Source organism: Piliocolobus tephrosceles, chromosome 9 (assembly GCF_002776525.5).
Source record: "Piliocolobus tephrosceles isolate RC106 chromosome 9, ASM277652v3, whole genome shotgun sequence".
Taxonomy (NCBI): domain Eukaryota; kingdom Metazoa; phylum Chordata; class Mammalia; order Primates; family Cercopithecidae; genus Piliocolobus; species Piliocolobus tephrosceles.
The window spans coordinates 100,610,224-100,634,972 of record NC_045442.1 but is presented as its reverse complement, the minus strand read 5'-3'; the positions used below and the strand labels follow the sequence as shown (position 1 = coordinate 100,634,972).

At 36.6% G+C, this 24,749-nt stretch overlaps 1 protein-coding gene across 3 annotated transcripts in view; it reads right to left on the bottom strand.

Annotated features, from left to right (window-relative positions):
- ZNF438 (zinc finger protein 438) overlaps nucleotides 1-24,589 on the bottom strand; it is a 75,483-nt gene extending 50,894 nt beyond the window's left edge. For 2 of the 3 annotated variants that reach the window (XR_003306656.1, XM_026446842.1), the window contains exon 1: nucleotides 24,502-24,589. The gene's annotated coding sequence lies outside the window, so the exon portion shown is untranslated. The remainder of the gene's footprint in view (nucleotides 1-24,501) is intronic. The other variant, XM_026446843.1, reaches the window with a different exon arrangement.
- Nucleotides 24,590-24,749: the final 160 nt, after the last annotated feature.

The window sequence follows — 24,749 nt, the reverse complement described above, 5'->3', positions numbered from 1 at the left end:
TTCTGCTGAAGAAAGGATTAAACTGGATACTACATGCTGAAAATACTGGGTAAAAAAATTACTCAAAAACCAGCGTATTACATTACATGTTAATAAAGTTCTCCAGAATTCTTTCAAAATAAAACAAATGTTTATTATTATCTTTGGCATTTCCAAAAAAAAAAAAAAAAAAATAAGTACTAGAATATACTTAGAAGTACAAAAAACATTATTTCCAATTGTATGATCTAATCACTGACTGTTATAAAACACATGCACATACAGGCACCTGTGTTCCTTAACATGTGCTGCAGGTATGATTGAACTTGGTAGGTTAAGAATGTTTAAGAGGGCATTTTTCTGCCTTGATAAAAATCTATTAGGAAAATATGTTCTAGCCTAGATCCTTATTTTTCCTTCATAGGTTTTCTATTCATTTTCTTCCAACTCATCCGGGTCTAACTACAACTGCAAATTTATATTTTTAGTTCCCAGGTTCCAGGGTGAAATGTTCTCTCCTTCCTATGTATCTCTCAAAGGCTACCTCCAAACTCAAGGCAGCTCCTGCCTCCAAATGTGCTCCTCCTCTGTTTTCCAAAGCCATTGTCTCTGCTCTATGGACACCCTTACTGCCTTAGGTTAGGTCCTCACTGCTTGTTCCCTGTATTACAATAGCCTCCTAAATTGTCTTCCTGCCTCTGGTCCAATCTATTCTCTCTGATGCAACTAGAATAATCTTTCCATTTCTACTTTGTAATCTAAAAAATTCAAGTCGAATAAACATTTCTATACATCTTATTATTTTGAAAATGCAGTCATCATGTCCTCTTCCTCAGAGACATGCAATCTCAATTCTTAGAGATGATTCTCCCAGCATTTATACTTCCATTATCGTTAATAACATGCTTATCATTTCACTTCTTGATTGTTCAACTTTAGGCATTATCAACTGATGTCCCACAATGGAGGATGAAGATTTACTTTTTCTCTCATCAGTAAAAATGTCTGATAATTTTTGTGAGTACACAATTCCAGGTTGAAAAGTAAAGGCAATGTTCCACTGTATTCTGGTTTCCAATGTTGGTATGAAGAAATCCAAAGCCACTGTGAGTAGTCCTTAGTATGTAATTTGCTTTTATTGTAGAAACAATATTTATAAAATTCACAGTGAAGTGTCTCAGTCTATTTTCTTAAACTTGCCAGGTGTTTGGTGGGGCCTCTTAATCAGAAAATTTGTGCATTTCAATTCCTGGGATATTTTCGCCAATTATTTTTCTAAGATTTCCTCATTTACTTTGCTCTGCTCTCGTTTTTTCCTCCTTGACTTCCTATTATTGAAATGTTGAGCTTCCCTGGCTGGTTATGCTTGTCTCCACTTTACTATGTTTTGTTTTCTATTTATTAATTTTTGCTCTTTCTGGAAAAATTCCTTAACTTTACCTCCCAGCATTAAAAATGTGTTCCATCTGTGATTTTTAAAATTTGAAGCAATGTCTTATTAATTCTGCCATTAATATACTTTTCCATAACTAAAAGTGACAGATAATTAAGTAAAAGTTTATTTGATTTCTATGAATTGCTTGGTTGTGTTTTTAGAAGGACTGTAGCACTCTTAAAATAATTTAATAAATTTATTTTATGTAAAAGTAAAAATTGTTCCAGTCTCTTGAATTTATGTAACATCAGGTTTGGGGGCCTTTCAGATGCATCAATATTAAGTTTCATTATCTGAAGACAACAAGTCCTAGGAAACACTGATTTCTGATATTATCTGTAAATGCAATACAGTGACAATGCTGCCATAGTGCATTTTAGTTAAGTCTAGAAAGACCCACGTTTGCGGCAAATTTTAACAAACAGGCTTATCCTCTGTTTTCTTATTTGTTCAAATGCCTAGGATACAGATATAAGAAAAAGATGTGATTCTTTCTACATCAAGCAGAACATGCTTGGAATTTCTAGCCTGGATTTCCAATGCTAACAGAATGTTCAGAAGGCATTCAGGCCAGTGAAGTTACCATCACAACAAAGATGAATGCTTTTCAAAAGAGAATTGCATTATTTGCTAATAACTAATACTTAGCAGAAAAAGAAAAAACATAAAATAAAGAGGCTGTCGTTTACACTTCCATAATATAGACATGTACTGTGAAATTGTTCATTATTTTGTTTTCCGCAATCAGTCTGGCTGGCAGTGCTTCAATCAGGTTGGATTTAATTCACTGCTTTTGAAATGATCACATTTCCACCGTTTTTGCTCTTCTCTTGTCTATATGCAGTGACAAAATCATTTAAACTAAGCAGGTTTACAGAAAATTCATATAATTTTAAGATCATTTGGAATTCCCCACATTCTTTTTCTCTCTTAAGTCTTATTTGCTGCGCGAAACACCTCGTGAGTTTCGGTTTCATCCACATAGACCAATCTGTGCACTGGAAACAAACTATTTCCACCTCTTGCCTTTATTCCACTCTAACTGATGCACATTTCTGGTTCCACACATTTTTCTCTCAGGTCTGTTGACATCAGTAGCTTTTTTTCTTCTTTACAGTTTTTGTCTTAAATGAAAATTCCATCAATTAGCATTATAACGACTATTCAGTTTTTTAAAACTTGATTCTGCTTCTCTGTTCCACAACTTAATCCATGTTTTATATTTTCTTGTGTTCTTTGGGGAGGGGAGGGAATTGCTGCTTAATAAATGATCGATAATTTTTCTTCTTCATTAAAAATAATTCAAACTTTCATTTTTTTCCTGAAGTACTCTAATCACAGATTTGCCTTTTCAGTATCACCCAAACTTTTTTTATTCCATGCCCCAATGGTTTCTGACATTTAGATTATTATAAAATAATTATTTCCAACATAGAAAAAGCTAAAGGAAAATGAACAAATGTGAAAAAAAAAAATGGGACAAATAGGTCAGGCACAGTGGTTCATGCCTGTAATCCCAGCACTTTGGGAGGCTGAGGCGGGCAGATCACAAGGTCAGGAGATCGAGACCATCCTGGCTAACAACAAAAAATTAGCCAGGTGTGGTGGAGGGTGCCGGTAGTCCCAGCTACTTGGAAGGCTGAGGCAGGAGAATGGCGTGAACCCTGGGAGGCGGAGCTTGCAGTGAGCTGAGATCAAGCCACTGCACTCCAGCCTGGGTGACAGAGTAAGACTCTGTCTCAAATAAATAAATAAATAAATAAATAAATAAATAAATAAATAAGGCACAAATAGCCAGCAGGTTAGAAGGAAACATTCTGGAATTCTTTTTGCTTTCACTTTTCAAAAATCATCTATTACTGTATACTAATGCTGTGAAGACATTTCTGAAAGATGAACATGACATAACTGTGACAGTATTTAGATAACTAATATATATATATGTGTATTTACTAATTCATATTATTTAATGCACATGTATATCATGGTATTTTAGAATTAGAGAAACCTGGGTACTTTTTATATTTTCCACTAATGAAATATCACCTTAATGAATTTGCAACAAAGAAAAAAATCCACAATTCTAACATTCTAACATAAATACTATTAGTATTTTGGTGTATTGTCTCTTAATTTCTTTCCTGTGCTTTTTGTTTGTTTGTTTTGGCTTTTGTAATACCTGTAATCATAATGCATGTATAATTTTTATTCTGCTTTAAAAATGTAGAGTAGTCCCTTCTCACCCATGGGGGATACATTCCAACATCCCCAGTGGATGTCTAAAACTCTGGACAATATCAAACCCTACATATACTGTATTTTTTCCCATATGTACATACCTATGATGAAGTTTAATTTATAAATTAGGCACAGAAATTAACAATAACTAATAACAAAATACAACATTATAACAACATATAATGTGTGAATGTGAACACATATATAACAACATATAAAGGTTATGTGAATGTGGTCTCTCTATCAAAACTCTGTCTTATTGTACTGTATCTCAGGTAACTGAAATGAGAAGAGAAACCACAAATAAGGGAAGACTACTGCATTTATATATTAAGCATTTACTTACATTGTCTTCAAAAACTTTTTTTTAACATTCTGTTTGTATATTGGTTAAAAAATATAAGTACCAGGTCAAAAAAAAATTCAAGCACTAAAAAAAAAGAAGAAATTGAAAAATAAGCCTCCTTCTCATTCTATTCCCCCAATTCCCCTCCTTAGACGCAACAGCTATTTGCACTTTTCTGGGCATCCTTTCAGAAATGGTTTTGTGTTTACAGAAAATAACACACAGAAATAAGCTCTGTTCCCTGTCCCCATTTCCATACTGAAGCAGATTATACATGCTGTTCTTTTTTCACTTAATATATTTTTGAGAGTTTGCTATCTCAGCACTTATCAAGCATCTTCATTCTTTTTAAAGGCTGTATAGTATTTGATTGCATAGAACCATTAGTTTTTAACCCACTGGATGACAATTAAGATTGTTCTTAGCCTTCTGCTCTTACAAAGCTACATACAGTGTGTACCTCTGTATGCACATTTTTGCTAACATGTGGAAGTCTATCTGCAGGAAATCACAGTAAGAAATTTCTGGGTTGACTTAACATTTTTCTAGATTTTGCCAAACTGTCCTTCAAAGAAGTTGCACTGATTTATCCAACAACGCATGAAAGTGCCTCAAAACCACCACTTGCAACAACTGCCATAGGAATTTTTCAATCAAATACTCAAAACGTTTAAGGATTCTAACATGCCTACGTAACTGTCTCAACTTTAGCTGAATATACAAACACTGCATTTTATTGAAATATATAAACCATGAAAACCAAGTTTCCTGTCTCCAGGAGTTACAAGGATGATTGTTTATGGGAAGTCCCACCAACAAACTAGAAATGGGAAAAGGAGTCCGTTGCAAGGGACAGTGCTGCTGCCCAACATCACCAAAAGGAAGTGTGCATTAGTGTTCATGCAGCATGACTCATTAGTTTGTATCAACATTTTCTTGCTATGAAAATGAAAACAGATTGATTTCCTAATTGAAAAAGTCAAACCAGATAACATAATAAGAGAAAACATTGTTACATATTTGAAAAAGTAGCCCTTTAAAAGTGTTTTTCTTTTTAAAACATTACAGGTATAGTTTTAAAATGATTTTATAGTGTAAAAATCATGCTCCTTTATCTACGATTAAATGGTGTCTTGACTGAGGTGCTACCAGCTGAGGATATGTGAACCCAATTAACCCAATTTTTAACTTGTCCATACGAAGTGGTTTATTTTAGATGTACACTGCTCCCTAAATCCTTTAGGGTACAACATGGAAAAACCATAAACAGGCTATAAAGGTCATGACATTAATTTTGCTGTCATTATCATACCTTCAGAAGGCATTCAAAACTAAAGAAGTCTTATCCTCTGGGAAGGAAGGCAAATCTGAAACTAATTATGGTAGTTATTATTGTAATACTATTAAATTAAACACTGTGACCCTAGCTAAATTTATTTTGGTACATTTTGTTAATGAATAAAACTACTCAAATACTGTACTGTTGCACACAGCAAAATGGTACATCAAAGGACTAGAACAAAGTAACCACTCAAAAACTTGAATTCTGATTAACCTAGAGCTTAACTGGAATGTTTAATGTATTAATAAGCATCCATGGACTCTCTTTGCAGAAGATGCTCTATGTGTTATACAGGTTTATTTAAGAACTAAAAACTTCACATGGGTAGAATAACCATTACTATTTATTTAAACCCAAAAGAAAATAAAGAGGGAAAATATCTCAGTAGCTTCTTTTTCTGAATACGTTTTTAAGAATCAAACTGCTTTTGGTGTTTGGAGGACAAGACGGTCCAGAGGCAATATCTAAGCTTAATAATTTCCTGCCAGTTCAGGTTCCTACCATCTTACCAACACCTGCCCTGAGCACCAGGCGGGAGAGGAAGCCGCCGACCCAGCACCTAGGGAGTATTTAATGTGTGTGTTCTCTAGTGTCCTGAAACCAGAATCATAGCCACACAGACTCTGGTGGGTTCATTTTAATCCTTGTAAATGCTGGAGGACAGAGATCGGGGATGAGGACAGTGAATAATGAGTCTGGGTGGGTGGGGAAGAAAAATTAGGCAAGGAGGAGAACTATCAACATCTGTGTAGGATTAACGATCAAGAGAAAGATGAGTAAGTAGCAATCACAAAAGAAAGAAAAAGTGGGAAGAAAAAAAGGAACAATGGCAACATTATTATACAAGGAGAAATAGCATTTGAAGAAAAAAATCACTTAAATTCCAGTTTCTTTGAATATCTCAGAAGACACAGAAAACCATTCAAGCACTGGTTCATATACTCTTGCAGTTAGAAAAGATGCTTATAGTACTTTTTGTGCATGGCTGATAGTCTTTGATAGTCTATAACTACTAATTGGTATAAATGGCCATGTTGCTAGTCAACTGCAATAGTTTATTAAAATTTACGTTGGGATAAAGTTAAATATTTGAAGAACATCTTTATTTCTCTAAATTTGAAAGTTAACCTTAGAACAAGAATTTCTAATTGGTCTCTGTTTAGGGGTGTTAGCTGACTATGAGGCATTACCACATAGGAAAGATGAGAAAAATCAGAATGCAGAAGGCCCTAGAGGACCATTTTTTTCTTGCAAGGATTTGTTAAATAGTTTAATTGTGGATACTCAAGGATCCCAATTAAAAGGATACAACTAGGAGTGCTTTCCTCTTCCTTTGTTTTCCTATATTTGCCCATGTCCCCACAATCTATTTCTAGATCCATACCTCCAACTGCATTTTGTACTCCAAATGTGTACATTTTCACATTTGCTGATGAAGCAACACTTCAAGTTAGCGCATGATGGTGCTAGCCAAGAGTTCACTTTCAGGAGGTAGTCATCTTTGTCTTTGCAGTAGTTATTTTAGAATTATTTAAATACTTCATTACATTTTGTTCTTACTTTAGAAAAATTAGTTTGGGTGTTTGGAGATGAAAAGATTAAAAGTAAATGTGATTGAGATGACACCAAAAACATAGGCAGCAAAGGTAAAAATAAATAAACTGGACTACATCAAAATTTAAAACTTTCGTGTATCAACAGATACAATCGACAGAGTGAAAAGGCAACTTATAGAATGAAAGAAAATATTTGAAAATAATTATCTGATAAGGAATTAATATCCAGAACATACAACGAACTCCTATGACTCAACAAAACCCAAATAACCCAACTTAAACATGAGCAAAGGATTTGTATAGACATTTCTCTAAAGATGATGTACAAATGGCCAACAAGTGTATTAAAAAACGTACATCACTAATTAGAAAAATGCAAATCAAAACCACAATGAGATATCACCTCACATTCATTAGGATGGCCACTATTTAAAAAAAAAAAAAAAACAGAAAATAACAAATGTTGGTGAGGATATGGAGAAATTGAAACTCTTATTTACCGTTGGAAATGTAAAATGGTGCAGAAACTATGGAATACTGTATAGCAGTACCTCACAAAATTAAAAATAGAGTTACCATACGGTCTAGCAATTCCACATCTGTGTGAATATCAAAAATAACTGAAAGCAAGATCTCAAAGAGATACATGTACATCCATGTTCATAGCAGCATTTTTCATAGCAGCCAAGAAGTGAAGCAACTCAACTGCCCATTGATAGATAAATGGATCAACAAAATGTGATATATACATACAATGGAATATTATTCAACTTTAAAAAGAAAAGAAATTCTGACACATGCTACAATATGCATTAACCTTGAGGAGACTATGTTAAATGAAATAAGCCAATCAGAAAAGAGCAGACATTGTAAGATTCCATATATACCAGGTATCTAGAGTAATCAAATTCAAAGATAGACAGCAGAATAGTGGTTTCCGGGGGATAGGGGGTTGTGGTCGGGGAGGAGGGCAGGCCGGAAGAGAAGAAATCAGGGAGAAATATGGAGTTGTTTGGGTATACAGTTCCAGTTTTACAAGATGAAAAATTCTGGAGTTTGGCTGCACAACAATGTGAATGTAATTAACACTACTGAAATGTACAATTAAAAAGGGTTAAGAAGGTAAATTGTATGTTATGTGTTTTTTACCACAATAAAAAAGTAAATGTGATCATAGTAGTGATATGTAGCATAGGTACTGTAAGCAATATAAATGTAGGCAAAAATGGCAATCACTCAGGGTGTTTTATGTGGCAAGTCTTTAACTTTCATTGGAAGCATACTTGACTTCAGCCAGGCATGTGCTCAACTGTAAAGAAAAATGATAAAACTAAAGAATATTTACAAAGTATACAATATTTATACTAGACATACATCTCTGTCAGAAAGAATGACATATTCTTTTTGAATTGTATAATGTTTTACTAGTTCTGTGGTAAAGGAATATCTTCTTAGCATATGTCTTTTTGTTTGTTTTACTTTTATACACTGTATATCTGGGTAGTTTTTTGAGGAACATATTTTATATAAAAGTAAATACTGCCTATAAAAAGGAAGTACTAGCCTAGGGCTCTTCAGGCCATAGGATACTAACACAACCACTCCGAAGATTGGATCTGGTTCATTTCTTTCTATATTCCCCCCGATACTATCATCCCATGTTCTCTGGTGAGTTTATCAGAAAGGCAGGGAGTTTCAGGCAATCTTGTTCATAAGGCTACCTTAGTGTTAGCAGCTGACAAAAGATCCAGTGCTATAGAGCAAGTGCTTCAACAAATAACATCTTCTCAGCCGTGGTCTTGGCAGAGGAGATTTCTGACCTCCCTTAAATCTACCACCACCCAGCCACCTCCACTCCCCAGGCTCTGGCATTAACAAAGTCGACCTGAAAAAAGCAAGTTAACCCAGTGGTTCCAGATTACAATCATCAGGTGAAAATATGGCATCACAGAGATGAGCTGTAAACCCCTAAATTAGCTTTGAGATTAAAGCAGCAAGGTCATTTCCTCCTGGGGTCTTCAAGACCTGGGTCTGTACTCACAATACTGACAGTGAGACAAGCAGACATGGGTGAGGACATGTGGGGGCAGTGCTCTGGGGCACACAGGGCCTTGTGGGGTTGCTCCTGAAACAGTTACTTTAAGGTTTCAAACTGGTGACAGAGATTGTTCACCTCCAGACTGTATCCTCTAACAACAATCATATAGCATTAAACTTGAAACTGAAATACGATGAATGGGAAATCTGTTACCATTTTGGTATACAATTTTAAATACACTTAAATACAATATTAAATATAATATTACAAAATCAATTGGTTGCTGCTGCAAATTCACTAAGCATTTGGTTTCCTCATGAATGATTAGTTTGGGGGGTTAACTTTAGTCTAAGTAAAGGCATATAACTGTAACAGGATGATTTCAAGAGGTAAGAAATTGTTAAGGGTGGTAGCCTCTGGAAAAGGAAGAATTGGAAAGAAAAATGACTTTCTACTGTATACTTTTTTGTAAACCTTGTGAAAGTTCTACCTTACTTAAAACAGTAGTATTAACAATAAGAAAAACAAGAATAAAGTAGAACCTGGGAGAGAGGTGGTTCTCAATTAACACTGCCAGGGAAAGATGTCCATAACATCATCTTAAGTGAAGCAAGCTGGGGAACAGTAGGTATATTCTGATCTCATTTGCCTTTAAAGGAAAAAAAGTTGTATTCTCACAGAGAAACATCAAATTATCAACAGTGGTTACTTTTGGGGCTTGACTTGGTGGCACTTCCACCTTTAATTGGGTATAATACATGTATGTGTGTGCATATACACACACACATATAACTATATTGTATATATTTATATAATACATATGTAACTACATAACCATCTATTTTTATACTAAAAATAGTAACCGTTCTAAAAGGGGGGGAAACGCCTAGTTAGATTCCACTTTAAAAATATATTTCTGTTTAAGAAGAACAGATATTTTGATTTTCAAGTAGTCTTTTTTTCACTTTTGATATTTTCTGCATTCCAGTTCCATGATGACCATTACACTCAATACATAATTTCCTGGCAAAATCAAATGTGTAAAGTCCATCCATCAATCATCCAATATAGCAATTTAGTAGATTGTGCCTGTATCAATAAGAGAGACACTGTATGTAATTTCTTATAATTCTCATTCAATACTTTTTCTAAACACAAAATAATTCAACTTAGTAACAGATCTTTAGTTAAGGATGGATTTTCAAAATCATCACAAATTTTTTAAAAAAACTCAAAGAATATTCTCTGCCTTCTTCAGATTAGATAAGGTCTTGTTATTCTATATTTTCTTTCCGCAATTTAATTCTCCTTTCCCAACACTGACTACACCTATATTAACTTCACATCTATCTTCCTCACCAGACTCAAAACTCTACAGGGGCAGGGTGCAAGTCTGTCACATTCTTAGCTTCAGGACCTTGGATGAAGTCTTTCAAAATATTTGATGAATTAACTTTGAATGATACAAACCTTAAAAAAAGGAGTTACAAGATTTTGCAGATATTCAAGGGGAAAGAGGATGCTAAATAAAAATTATATAACTAACCAAATAAGAAAGATCCACATCATACTTAAAAACAGCACATAGATAGAAGAAAAGGTTATTTGCCTAAAGGATTGGTATGACAAAATTAAAGCACATGTTCTCCAAGTACAACTGCTAAAAGCCTCCAGAGTTTGGCTACCTTATAAATATCAGGCTTTCAGTCACAAAAACAAAGGCTTTAAAGAAATAACCACAAGTAACTTCCAAAATGGGATTATAATACTATACTCTTAAGGTGCATTATCATTGAAAAATTCATCTTATTAACAGGTTGTTTCAGAATTCATTATATTTCAATAATCTTTTAAAAAAGAAATATGGAGGCCGGGCACAGTGGCTCACGCCTGTAATCCCAGCACTTTGGGAAGCCGAGACGGGTGGATCACGAGGTCAGGAGATCAAGACCATCCTGGCTAACATGGTGAAACCCTGTCTCTACTAAAAATACAAAAAATTAGCCAGGTGTGGTGGCGGGCACCTGTAGTCCCAGCTACTTGGGAGGCTAAGGTGGGAAAATGGCATGAACCTGGGAGGCAGAGCTTGCAGTGAGCTGAGATCGTGCCACTGCACTCCAGCCTGGGTGACAGAGCAAGACTCCATCTCAAAAAACAAAAAAAAAAGAAATATGGAATAATGTACTGAACCTCCTCCTCACCCCCCCAAGACCCCCCACCACACACAGGGCACACAGAGTCAGATTTTTGTTTTGACAACTCTTGAGATGAATCCAAATCTCAATACTCTAGTGAATATGTATAGTTTTTGGCATGTATACACTTACACATCTATTAGAGTTGAATTAACTCTACTCATGAACTTGTACGCCAGTTTCAAGAAAAATTTTAACCAACGTAGAAAATTATTCTTTTGAAAACAAAACAAACAAAAGTTTTCTGGCCACAAGGATAACTAATTAAAGTTATACACTTTCTTATGCAACCATCTTTTGTCAAAGTAGGGCAATATAAAAGGTAGGCATTCACTGTAATCAACATAACTGATAACCCCACAAAGCAGGCATTGGAAAACTTTTTCTGTAAAGTGTTACATGGTAAATATTTTCAGTTTTGTGGACCCTACCATCTGTGTCATAACTACTCTATTCTACTAGTGTAGTAAGAAAACAGTTACAAGCAATATATAAGGTTATTTAAGAAGTTTCAATAAAAACTATGTATGGATACTGAAACAAAATTTTATTTCATTTTCATTGATCACAAAATATTGTCTTCCTTTGTTTTTTTTCAATAATTTTGAAATATAAAAATAATTCTTAGCTTGCAGTCCACACAAAACCAGGCCCAATTTGGTTTGCTAATCCCTACTCTAAATCAATGACTTAGTAAACCTGGTTTATACCACTTATGAGCTATGTAACCTTGCCCTAACTCCACCAAAATAGCCCAAACAACAAAGAAAACCACCACCACCAATAACCATAACTGAATTAACCTCTTAATTTTCAGGTGGGAGTTAGAGAGCTATTTTATTGGTATAACAGCAGCAGCAACTAACATTTATTTTGAGATTTCTATGGCTCCAAACAGTGTTCTCAGCATTTTAAGTATATGCTAATTTCTTTAATTCTCATCACAGCCTTGGGATGGATATTTTATGATCCCTATTTTACATACAAGGAAATTCATGCACAGAGAGATTAAGTAACTTATTTAAGCTCACCCAGCTAGTAAAATGTGGAGCTGTTTGAAGACAGGTACTGGGTTCTGTCTCAGTATTCTCAGAAATTAAAATGCACAACAGAGTAAGTACACATGAAAAACAATGATAGTTAATGCTCATCAATAATAAAACGCTAATTTTTAGATGGCCTATACAATAAGAAAAATGGAAACTTGTTTCAAATAGATGTGAGTGTCAGTATTCCCACTGAAAAATTAGGAACAGTAGTCCCTGATTCCTTCCTGTGTGTGCTGGTTCATGAGAACAAATGTTAGTGAAAATGCCCCAGGAGAAAAATGCAAAAGGCAGGTCACTATGACTTTCTCTAAATAACTGTCCTGATTCCCCTAACACAAATTTGCCTCTAGCTTTGCTGTGTTTGGCATTTACAGATTTATAATATTTGCCCATTACTGATACATTAACAATAAACACTAATAATCAGGAAGTCGCCTTTCTTACAACAGTTATAACTGAAACTACAACCCATTTGCACACTCTTTTTCTCATAAGTTCTTTACTGGTCAGTTGGTTCTGTGTGCTGGCATCCTAATGCAAGTGGATGCCTAATAACTAACTCTTCAGGGATCATATGAAAATGATTTTAGGGTGTAAATTAAAATTTATTTCAGTGTAGTGTTAAATTGCCAATGTGGCTTTTAGAAGTTATAAGAAAACACCATCACTTCTACATAACTGGAGAATAAAACCATCCCCAAAGAACTTGGCATTTTAAGACTTTGGCTGGCCAAGGAAATAAGAAATTGCTAAAACTACACTCAGTCCAAATATTTCTCATTGGAAGGTAGTTACTTGCCAGAAAATTATTTCAGAGTCTACTTTCACTACTTACATAAAAATGAGGAGGCTCACATGTCAGATGATCTCTACAGCACTAGGGGAGGATCGGCAAGGCCAAACACATTTTAAGAAGACACAGGACTTTTGCTTGTGTTTATTACTGCTTGAGGTTGAGCCTTTTGAGTATTTAAAAAATATATACCAACAGAACTACTCTCCCAAGGAAAATACTGCCACTATTTGTAGACCATGTAACCATCAAGTATGTGCTACTTTTTTGTCCCTGTATCTAACTTAAATCAGGAACTGTATTTTTTTTAATGATTTGCTTTTGAAACTTGAAGTCTTGAAAACAGTGTGATGCAATTACTGCTGTTCTAGCCCCCAAAGAGCTTTCTGTGCAAAATCTTGAGAATCAATAAAGATGGAAGAGAGAAACTGGAATGTTTTAACTGCAGCCTTCAGAACTTTGGTAACAGCACAACAAATTAAAAACAGCTCATGCACAGTGCAAAATAAAAAAAAAAAAAAAAAAGACACAGGAGACAGACAGACTAGGACAACAGAGACTCTCAGAGCAAAATTCATCTGGTAAATAAAAAACATTGTCTAATTTTCAGAAATTTGTACTCTCCCCAGATATTTGCTATCAGCAAATCACATAATTCTGTATTATATGTGACTGCCTCGGTAACAAAGAGATACTTGTCAACAGAAAAAAATCCAATCATGTTACTTGAAGTTGTTCATAACAAAGTGTATCATAAAGGAAAATCTCTGGCTTAGAAACAGCCCTCCAACTCATTCACTTTTCAAAGTCCAATGTCTGGGAGCCATGCCTTACACCTCTCTCCCTTACTTCCTCTATCTTGGCTTTCACCAAATAGTATCAATTTTATCTTCCAAAAATCCCTCAGATATGTCCACTTTTCCTCGCCTCCGCTGCCAACTGTCTGGTGCAAGTTGCTGTATCAGTCCCTACCTTCACTGGTCCCTCCCACTTCCACTCTTGCCCCTTTTCTGACACAGCCAGAGGGATGTCTTCAAAACACAGATTAGAATGTGTCACCCTAGACTGAAAACCTTTCAAAACCGTAACACATTGATGAGGTTGTGCACAGTCTGGTCTGGACCTTCTTCTCGGATGCACTCCTCACCCCCTCATTTTCTTTGTCTCATTCACGCTGACCTTCCTTCCATTTCCTGAAAACCCCGTGACTCTCCTGACAGAGTCTTTACATATGTTGGCCCCCACTTCCTGTAATCCCTCTTATCTTATGCCCTTTTTGCCTTGATAGCTTGGATTCATCCTTTGGATCTCAAGGGAAAATCACCCCCTTAAAGAGAACTGTCCCTGACCTAGGTTCAGATATCCCTGTTAATAATCTTAGTGGCCCCTGTATCTTTCTCTGATGGTACTTACCACAATTGTAATGCCTCACACTCCTAACAGACAAGAAGCTCTAGAGGGTTGGGTTCACACCCCTTTGTGTTCATATGGTACGCCAAGAATTTGACACAGTAACAGACCATCTAGGAGGAGTTATTTGTGATATACTTCACATACCGTTAACGTTTACCCCTTTACAGTGTTACACACAGGAATGGAAGAGGTTTTCAATATAAATACTGGCTGTGTCTTAGGGTAACTCTATGTTTAACCTTTTGAGGATTTTCCAGATTGTTTTCCAAAGAAGTTTCCCATTTACATTCCCACCAATAATGTACAGGGTTTCCAATGTCAACAAATCCTCACTAATACTTGTTTTTGTCCATATTTAAATTACAGCCATCCCACAAGACATGAAGCGGTGTCTCATTGTGGCTATTCCCTAATGACTAACAATGTTGAGAATCTTTTCATGTGCTCATTGGCAATTTGCAAATCTTCTTTGGAAAAATGTCTATTCAATTTCTTTGACCAGTTTTAATTGGGTTATTTTTATTGTTGAGTTATAAGAGTTTTTTATATACGTTGGATACAGGTTCTTTATCAGATAAAAGATTTGCAAATATTTTCTCCCATTTTGTGGGCTGTCTTTTCACTTTCTTTTCACTTTCTTGATGGCATCCTTTGAAGTACAAAAGTTTTTAATTTTAGTGTAGTCCAACTTACATAGTTTTCTTTTGTTGTTTATGCTTTTGGTATCAATCTAAGAAACCACTGCCTACCACAAGGTTATAAAGATTTCAGTCTACGTTTTCCTCTAAGAGTTTTATATTGTTTTCATCTCTTACATTTAGGTCTTTGATCCATTTTGAATTAATTTTTATATATTGTGTGAGGATATCCAGTTGTCCCAAGACTACTGGCTGAAAAGACTATCAGAGTGTCTTGGTACCCTTGTTGAATATCAGTGTACCACAGACGTAACAGTTTATTTTTGGACTCCATTCCATTGATCTGTATGTATATCCTTATGCCAGTACTGCACTGTTATTTACTATAGCTTTGTAGTAACTCCTGAAATTGAGAATGGGGAGTTTTCAAACTTTGCTTTTCTTTTTCAATACTATTTCGGCTATTATGGATTCCTTGCATTTCCATATTAATTTTAGGGTCAACTTGTCAATTTCTACAAAAGGGGCAGCTGAAATTTTCAGACTGCATTGAAACTAGAACAATTTGGGGTGTATTACCATCTTAACAATGTGAGTTTTCCAATTCAAAGACACAGATGTCTTTCCACTTATTTAAGTCTTCAATTTTTCACAACAATATTTTGTAGTTTTGGTGTGCAAGTCTTGCACTTGTTTTGCTTGTTTGTAAATACTTATTCCTGAGTATTTATCCTCTTTGATGCTACTGCCAAGGTCATTGTTTTCTTAATTTCTCAGTTTTATTCTTAATTTCCAGATTGTTCATTGGTAGCATATATAAATACAATTCATCTTTACACTGATCTTGTATCTTTCAAACTTGCTGAATTCATTTATTGGTTCTAACAATTTTTTAGGGGATTCCTTAGATATTTTTACATACAAGATGTCATCTACAAACAGAGAACATTTTTCTTCTGCCTTTCCAATCTGGATGCTTTTCTTTTTCTTACCTAGCTGCCTTGCTTAGAACCTCCAGTGCAATGTTAAATAGAAACAGTAAGATAACACATTCTTGTCTTGTTCCTGATCTTAGAGGGCAAACTCTCAGTTTTTCACCATTAAGTATGAAGTTAGCTGTGTAGTTTTTGTAGATTCTCTTTATCAGGGTGAGGAAGTTCCCTTCTATTCCTAGTTTGTTCAGTGTTTGTATGATAAAAGGGACTTAGATTTTGTCAAGTGCTTTTTCTGTGTCTATTAAGATGATCATGTGACTTCTGTTCTCTATTCTATTAATGTGGTGTCAACACAGATTTTCATATGTCAAAGCAATCTTGCATTCCTGACATACATCCCATTTAGTCTTGATGTTAATGCTTTTCATGTCACCAGATTTAATTTTCCAGCATTTTGTTGAGAATTTTTGTTTGTTAAGATGGAGTCTTGCTCTTGTCGCCCAGGCTGAAGTGCAATGGCGCAATTTTGGCTCACTGAAACCTCTGCCTCCTGGATTCAAGCTATTCACCTGCCTTAGCCTCCAGAGTAGCTGGGATTACAGGCACTAGCCACCACACCCAGCTAATTTTTAGTAGAGACGCAGTTTCACCATGGTGGCCAGCCTGGTCTCGAACTCCTGACCTCAGGTGATGCACCTGCCTTAGCCTCCCAAAGTGCTGGGATTATAGGTGTGAGCCACCATACCCGGCCAAGAATTTTTACATCAGAACTATAGACCAAAGATACTGATCTATAGTTTTCTTGTGTTCTTGTTGTCTTGTCCATTTTTATTAGGGTAATACACTGGCCTTACAGAATCAGTCAGGAAGTATCCTCTCCTCTTGTATTTTTTGGAGAAGTTTGTAAAAGATTGGCATAAATTCTTTTCTATATTTTTGGTAAAATTCACAGTGAGGACATATGGGCCTGGATTTTTTGTGTGTATGAAGGGAGAAATTTTTTAAATTATAATTCAATCACTTAACTTGTTATAGGTTCATATTTTCTCTGTCTTCTTGACACCTTTTTGGTAGTTTTTGTTATTTAGGAATTTATCCATTTCATTTAAGTCACCAAATATTTTAGCATATAATTACCTTTTTTAATTTCTGTAGAGTCAGTAGTGGTACCCACGCTTTCATTGCTGATTATTCTTTTATCCTGGTTAGTCTAGCTAAAGGTTCATAAATTTTGCTGATCTTTCAAAGGACCAACTTTTGCTTTTATTGATTTTTTCTATCATTTTTATTCTTTCATTTATTTGCACTTTCATCTTTATTATTTTCTTCCTTCTGCTTGCTTAGGTTTAGTTTGCTCTTCTTTTTCTAGGTTCTTAAGGTGAAAAGTTGGATTATCAATTTGAGATTTTTTTTTTTTTTTATTATACTTTAAGTTCTAGGGTACATGTGCATAACGTGCAGGTTCGTTACATATGTATACTTGTGCCATGTTGGTGTGCTGCACCCATCAACTTGTCATTTACATCAGGTATAACTCCCAATGCAATCCCTCTCCCCTCCTCCCTCCCCGTGATAGGCCCCAGTGTGTGATGTTCCCCTTCCCGAGTCCAGGTGATCTCATTGTTCAGTACCCACCTATGAGTGAGAACATGTGCTGTTTGGTTTTCTGTTCTTGCGATAGTTTCCTGAGAATGATAGTTTCCAGCTGCATCCATGTCCCTACAAAGGACTCAAACTTATCCTTTTTTATGGCTGCATAGTATTCCATGGTGTATATGTGCCACATTTTCTTAATCCAGTCTGTCACTGATGGACATTTGGGTTGATTCCAAGTCTTTGCTATTGTGAATAGTGCTGCAATAAACATACGTGTGCATGTGTCTTTATAGCAGCATGATTTGTAATCCTTTGGGTATATACCCAGTAATGGGATGGCTGGGTCATATGGTACTTCTAGTTCTAGATCCTTGAGGAATCACCATACTGTTTTCCATAATGGTTGAACTAGTTTACAATCCCACCAACAGTGTAAAAGTGTTCCTATTTCTCCACATCCTCTCCAGCACCTGTTGTTTCCTGACTTTTTAATGATTGCCATTCTAACTGGTGTGAGATGGTATCTCACTGTGGTTTTGATTTGCATTTCTCTGATGGCCAGTGATGATGAGCATTTTTTCACGTGTCTGTTGGCTGTATGAATGTCTTCTTTTGAGAAATGTCTGTTCATATCCTTTGCCCACTTTTTGATGGGGTTGTTTTGTTTTGTTTTGTTTTTTTCTTGTAAATTTGTTTGAGTTCTTTGTAGGTTCTGGATATTAGCCCTTTGTCAGATGAGTAGATTGCAAAAATTTTCTCCCATTCTGTAGGTTGCCTGTTCACTCTGATGGTAGTTTCTTTTGCTGTGCAGAGGCTCTTTAGTTTAATTAGATCCCATTTGTCAATTTTGGCTTTTGTTGCTGTTGCTTTTGGTGTTTTAGACATGAAGTCCTTGCCCATGCCTATGTCCTGAATGGTATTACCTAGGTTTTCTTCTAGGGTTTTTATGGTATTAGGTCTAACATTTAAGTCTCTAATCCATCTTGAATTAATTTTCGTATAAGGAGTAAGGAAAGGATCCAGTTTCAGCTTTCTACTTATGGCTAGCCAATTTTCCCAGCACCATTTATTAAATGGGGAATCCTTTCCCCATTTCTTGTTTTTCTCAGGTTTATCAAAGATCAGATGGCTGTAGATGTGTGGTATTATTTCTGAGGACTCTGTTCTGTTCCATTGGTCTATATCTCTGTTTTGGTACCAGTACCATGCTGTTTTGGTTACTGTAGCCTTGTAGTCTAGTTTGAAGTCAGGTAGCGTGATGCCTCCAGCTTTGTTATTTTGGCTTCGGATTGTCTTGGCAATGCGGGGTCTTTTTTGGTTCCATATGAACTTTAAAGCAGTTTTTTCCAATTCTATGAAGAAACTCATTGGTAGCTTGATGGGGATGGCATTGAATCTATACATTACCTCAGGCAGTATGGCCATTTTCACGATATTGATTCTTCCTATCCATGAGCATGGTATGTTCTTCCATTTGTTTGTGTTCTCTTTTATTTCACTGAGCAGTGGTTTGTAGTTCTCCTTGAAGAGGTCCTTTACATTCCTTGTAAGTTGGATTCCTAGGTATTTTATTCTCTTTGAAGCAATTGTGAATGGAAGTTCATTCCTGATTTTGCTCTCTGTTTGTCTGTTACTGGTATATAAGAATGCTTGTGATTTTTGCACATTAATTTTGTATCCTGAGACTCTGCTGAAGTTGCTTATCAGCTTAGGGAGATTTTGGGCTGAGACAATGAGGTTTTCTAAATATACAATCATGTCATCTGCAAACAGGGACAATTTGACTTCTTCTTTTCCTAACTGAATATCCTTTATTTCTTTCTCTTGCCTGATTGCTCTAGCCAGAACTTCCAACACTATGTTGAATAGGAGTGGTGAGAGAGGGCATCCCTGTCTTGTGCCAGTTTTCAAAGGGAATGTTTCCAGTTTTTGCCCATTCAGTATGATATTGGCTGTGGGTTTGTCATAAATAGCTCTTATTATTTTGAGATACGTTCCATCAATACCGAATTTATTGAGTGCTTTTAGCATGAAGGGCTGTTGAATTCTGTCAAAGGCCTTTTCTGCATCTATTGAGATAATCATGTGTTTTTTGTCTTTGGTTCTGTTTATATGCTGGATTACGTTGATTGATTTGCGAATGTTGAACCAGCCTTGCATCCCAGGGATGAAGCCCACTTGATCATGGTGGATAAGCTTTTTGATGTGCTGCTGGATCTGGTTTGCCAGTATTTTATTGAGGATTTCTGCATCGATGTTCATCAAGGATATTGGTCTAAAATTCTCTTTTTTTGTTGTGTCTCTGCCAGGCTTTAGTATCAAGATGATGTTGGCCTCATAAAATGAGTTAGGGAGGATTCCCTCTTTTTCTTTTGATTGGAATAGTTTCAGAAGGAATGGTACCAGCTCCTCCTTGTACCTCTGGTAGAATTCAGCTGTGAATCCATCTGGTCCTGGACTTTTTTTGGTTGGTAGGCTATTAATTATTGCCTCAATTTCAGAGCCTGCTATTGGTCTATTCAGGGATTCAACTTCTTCCTGGTTTAGTCTTGGGAGAGTGTAAATGTCCAGGAAATTATCCATTTCTTCTAGATTTTCTAGTTTATTTACGTAGAGGTGTTTATAGTATTCTCTGATGGTAGTTTGTATTTCTGTGGGGTCGGTGGTGATATCCCCTTAATCATTTTTTATTGCATCTATTTGATTCTTCTCTCTTTTCTTCTTTATTAGTCTTGCTAGCGGTCGATCAATTTTGATCTTTTCAAAAAACCAACTCCTGGATTCATTGATTTTTTTGGAGGGTTTTTTGTGTCTCTATCTCCTTCAGTTCTGCTCTGATCTTAGTTATTTCTTGCCTTCTGCTAGCTTTTGAATGTGTTTGCTCTTGCTTCTCTAGTTCTTTTAATTGTGATGTTAGAGTGTCAATTTTAGACCTTTCCTGTTTTCTCTTCTGGGCATTTAGTGCCATAAATTTCCCTCTACACACTGCTCTAAATGTGTCCCAGAGATTCTGTATGTTGTATCTTTCTTCTCATTGGTTTCAAAGAACATCTTTATTTCTGCCTTCATTTCATTATGTACCCAGTAGTCATTCAGGAGCAGGTTATTCAGTTTCCATGTAGTTGAGCAGTTTTGATTGAGTTTCTTAGTCCTGAGTTCTAGTTTGATTGCACTGTGGTCTGAGAGACAGTTTGTTATAATTTCTGTTTTTGTACATTTGCTGAGGAGTGCTTTACTTCCAATTATGTGGTCAATTTTGGAATAAGTGTGATGTAGTGCTGAGAAGAATGTATATTCTGTTGATTTGGGGTGGAGAGTTCTGCAGATGTCTATTAGGTCTGCTTGCTGCAGAGATTAGTTCAATTCCTGTATATCCTTGTTAACTTTCTGTCTTATTGATCTATCTAATGTTGACAGTGGGGTGTTGAAGTCTCCCATTATTATTGTATGGGAGTCTAAGTCCCTTTGTAAGTCTCTAAGGACTTGCTTTATGAATCTGGGTGCTCCTGTATTGGGTGCATATATATTTAGGATAAGTTAGCTTTTCCTGTTGAATTGATCCCTTTACCATTATGTAATGGCCTTCTTTGTCTCTTTTGATCTTTTTTGGTTTAAAGTCTGTTTTATCAGAGACTAGTATTGCAACCCCTGCTTTTTTTTGTTCTCCATTTGCTTGATAGATCTTCCTCCATCCCTTTATTTTGAGCCTATGTATGTCGCTGCATGTGAGATGGGTCTCCTGAATACAGGAGACTGATGGGTCTTGACCCTTTATCCAATTTGCCAGTCTGTGTCTTTTAATTGGAGCATTTAGTCCATTTACATTTAAGGTTAATATTGTTATGTGTGAACTTGATCCTGCCATTATGATATTAACTGGTTATTTTGCTCGTTAGTTGATGCAGTTGCTTCCTAGCCTCGATGGTCTTTACATTTTCGCATGTTTTTGCAATGGCTGGTACCGGTTGTTCCTTTCGATGTTTGGTGCTTCCTTCAGGGTCTCCTGTAAGGCAGGCCTGGTGGTGACAAAATCTCTAAGCATTTGCTTATCTCTAAAGGATTTTATTTCTCCTTCACTTATTAAATTTAGTTTGGCTGGATATGAAATTCTGGGTTTAAAATTCTTTTCTTTAAGAATGTTGAATATTGGCCCCCACTCTCTTCTGGCTTGTAGAGTTTCTGCCTAGAGATCTGCTGTTAGTCTGATGGGCTTCCCTTTGTGGGTAACCTGATCTTTCTCTCTGGCTGCCCTTAAGATTTTTTCCTTCATTTCAACTTTGGTGAATCTGGCAATTATGTGTCTCGGAGTTGCTCTTCTGGAGGAGTATCTTTGTGGCGTTCTCTGTATTTCCTGAATTGGAATGTTGGCCTGCCCTACTAGGTTGGGGAAGTTCTTCTGGATGATATCCTGAAGAGTGTTTTCCAACTTGGTTCCATTTTCTCCCTCACTTTCAGGCACCCCAATCAGATGTAGATTTGGTCTTTTTACATAATCCCATACTTCTTGCAGGCTTTGTTCATTTCTTTTTCTTCTTTTTTCTTTAGACTTCTCTTCTCACTTCATTTCATTCATTTGATCCTCAATCGCTGACACTCTTTCTTCCAGTTGATCGAGTCGGTTACTGAAGCTTGTGCATTTGTCACGTATTTCTCGTGTCATGGTTTTCATCTCTGTCAGTTCGTTTATGGCCTTCTCTGCATTAATTATTCTGGTTATCAACTCTTCCACTCTTTTTTCAAGATTTTTAGTTTCTTTGCGCTGGGTACGTAATTCCTCCTTTAGCTCTGAGAAGTTTGATGGTCTGAAGCCTTCTTCTCTCATCTCGTCCACGTCATTCTCTGTCCAGCTTTGATCCGTTGCTGGTAATGAGCTGTGTTCCTTTGGAGGGGGAGATGCGCTCTTATTCTTTGAATTTCCAGCTTTTCTGCCCTGCTTTTTCCCCATCTTTGTGGTTTTATCTGCCTCTGGTCGTTGATGATGGTGACATACTGATGGGTTTTTGGTGTGGGTGTCCTTCCTGTTTGTTAGTTTTCCTTCTAACAGTCAGGACCCTTAGCTGTAGGCCTGTTGGAGATTGCTTGAGGTCCACTCCAGACCCTGTTTGCCTGGGTGTCAGCAGCAGAGGCTGCAGAAGATAGAATACTGCTGAACAGCGAGTGTACCTGTCTGATTCTTGCTTTGGAAGCTTCCTCTCAGAGGTGTACTCCATCGTGTGAGGTGTGGGGTGTCGGTCTGCCCCTAGTGGAGGATGTCTCCCAGTTAGGCTACTCAGGGGTCAGGGACCCACTTGAGCAGGCAGTCTGTCTGTTCTCAGATCTCAATCTCCGTGTTGGGAGATCCACTGCTCTCTTCAAAGCTGTCAGACAGAGTCGTTTGTGTCTGCAGAGGTGTTTGCTGCCTTTTTTGTTGTTGTTGTTGTTGTTGTTTAGCTGTGCCCTGTCCCCAGAGATGGCGTCTACAGAGACTGGCAGGTCTCCTTGAGCTGCTGTGAGCTCCACCCAGTTCGATCTTCCCAGGGCTTTGTTTACCTACTTAAGCCTCAGCAATGGCGGGCGCCCCTCTCCCAGCCTCGCTGCTGCCTTGCAGTTAGATCGCAGACTGCTATGCTAGCAATGAGGAAGGCTCCGTGGGCGTGGGACCCTCCCGGCCAGGTGTGGGACATAATCTCTTGGTGTGCCTGTTTGCTTAAAGCACAGTATTGGGGTGGGAGTTACCCGATTTTCCAGGTGTTGTGTGTCTCAGTTCCCCTGGCTAGGAAAAGGGATTCCCTTCCCCCTTGTGCTTCCCAGGTGAGGCAATGCGTCGCCCTGCTTCAGCTCTCGCTGGTCGGGCTGCAACAGCTGACCACCACCGATTGTCCAGTACTCCCTAGTGAGATAAACCGAGTACCTCAGTTGAAAATGCAGAAATCACCTGTCTTCTGCGTCACTTGCGCTGGGAGCTGGAGACTGGAGCTGTTCCTATTTGGCGATCTTGCTCCGCCCCTCCGAGATCTTTCTTTTTTTGAAAAAAATAAGCATTTATAGCTACAAATTTCTTTCTAAACACTGCTTTTTAAAGTTGCAGCCCATAAATTTTGGTATGTAGTGCTTTAGGTTAATTTATCTCAGGACATTTTCTAATTTCCCCTGTGATTTCTTCTTTGACTCTGATTATTTAGAAGTATATTATTTAATTTCCACATTTTTGTGCATTTCCCAAATTTCCTTTTGTTACTTATTTCTAATTGTATTCTATAGTGGTCAGAGAACAAACTTTTGTATCATTTCATTCCTTTTTACATATATTGAAGCTAATTTTATGTCTTAATAATCTATCCTGAAGAGTGTTCCATATGCACTTGAACGTGTGTTCTGCTCTTTAAGTGGAGTATTCTACAGATGTCTCTTAGGTCTATGTGGCTTACAACGTTGGATCTGGGAATGGAGCCCAAGCTATTCTGGTGTTTTCAAGAGGGTGTTTACCTTTTTAAGGGCTCACCATGCCATTTAATATCATCCTAATGTTAAGAGGTGTGCACGGTAAGATGCTCACTTTGGATTTGCTCTTAAACACATCTATTCTGAAGAACTCCAAGGAGAGCAAAGTAGGAAATGAATGCAGCTGTCCTACATTTCCTGATTAATTTCATATCTATCTCATGGGCCTGTTTTAAATACATGACTACACATACTCTGCATATAAAAAATATATACAAGTGCACAGTGAAAATAAATGATGCTATTTCATACTACTAATACTGAAATTTTGTCTGCACAAGCACTTTCTGAAAGAAGTATCATATGACTTGGTACAGAAGAAATATATTTTATGATTAAGAAACTTCTCTTACAAAATATACTCTGTGAAGTAGTATCCATTGCAGTTGATTTAAGGTAGGCCTTTGTGAGGAAAACCTAGAAATTAAGAGTACTACATCAATATGCAAAAATTATTTAACAAAATACCTTTTACTGTTCTTGCATGAGGTTTGTGGTTAATCCCATCAAAATGTTCAGAAGATAAGACGTGTGTACTTTCTTCAACACACCTAAAAAAGAAAACTGGATTTACAAACTTTTAAGAGAAAACTACAAAACAGTATTATTAGCATATCATTAACACTACATCTACATTTTTTTGAAAAAAAATGTAGGCCGGGCGCGGTGGCTCAAGCCTGTAATCCCAGCACTTTGGGAGGCCGAGACGGGCGGAT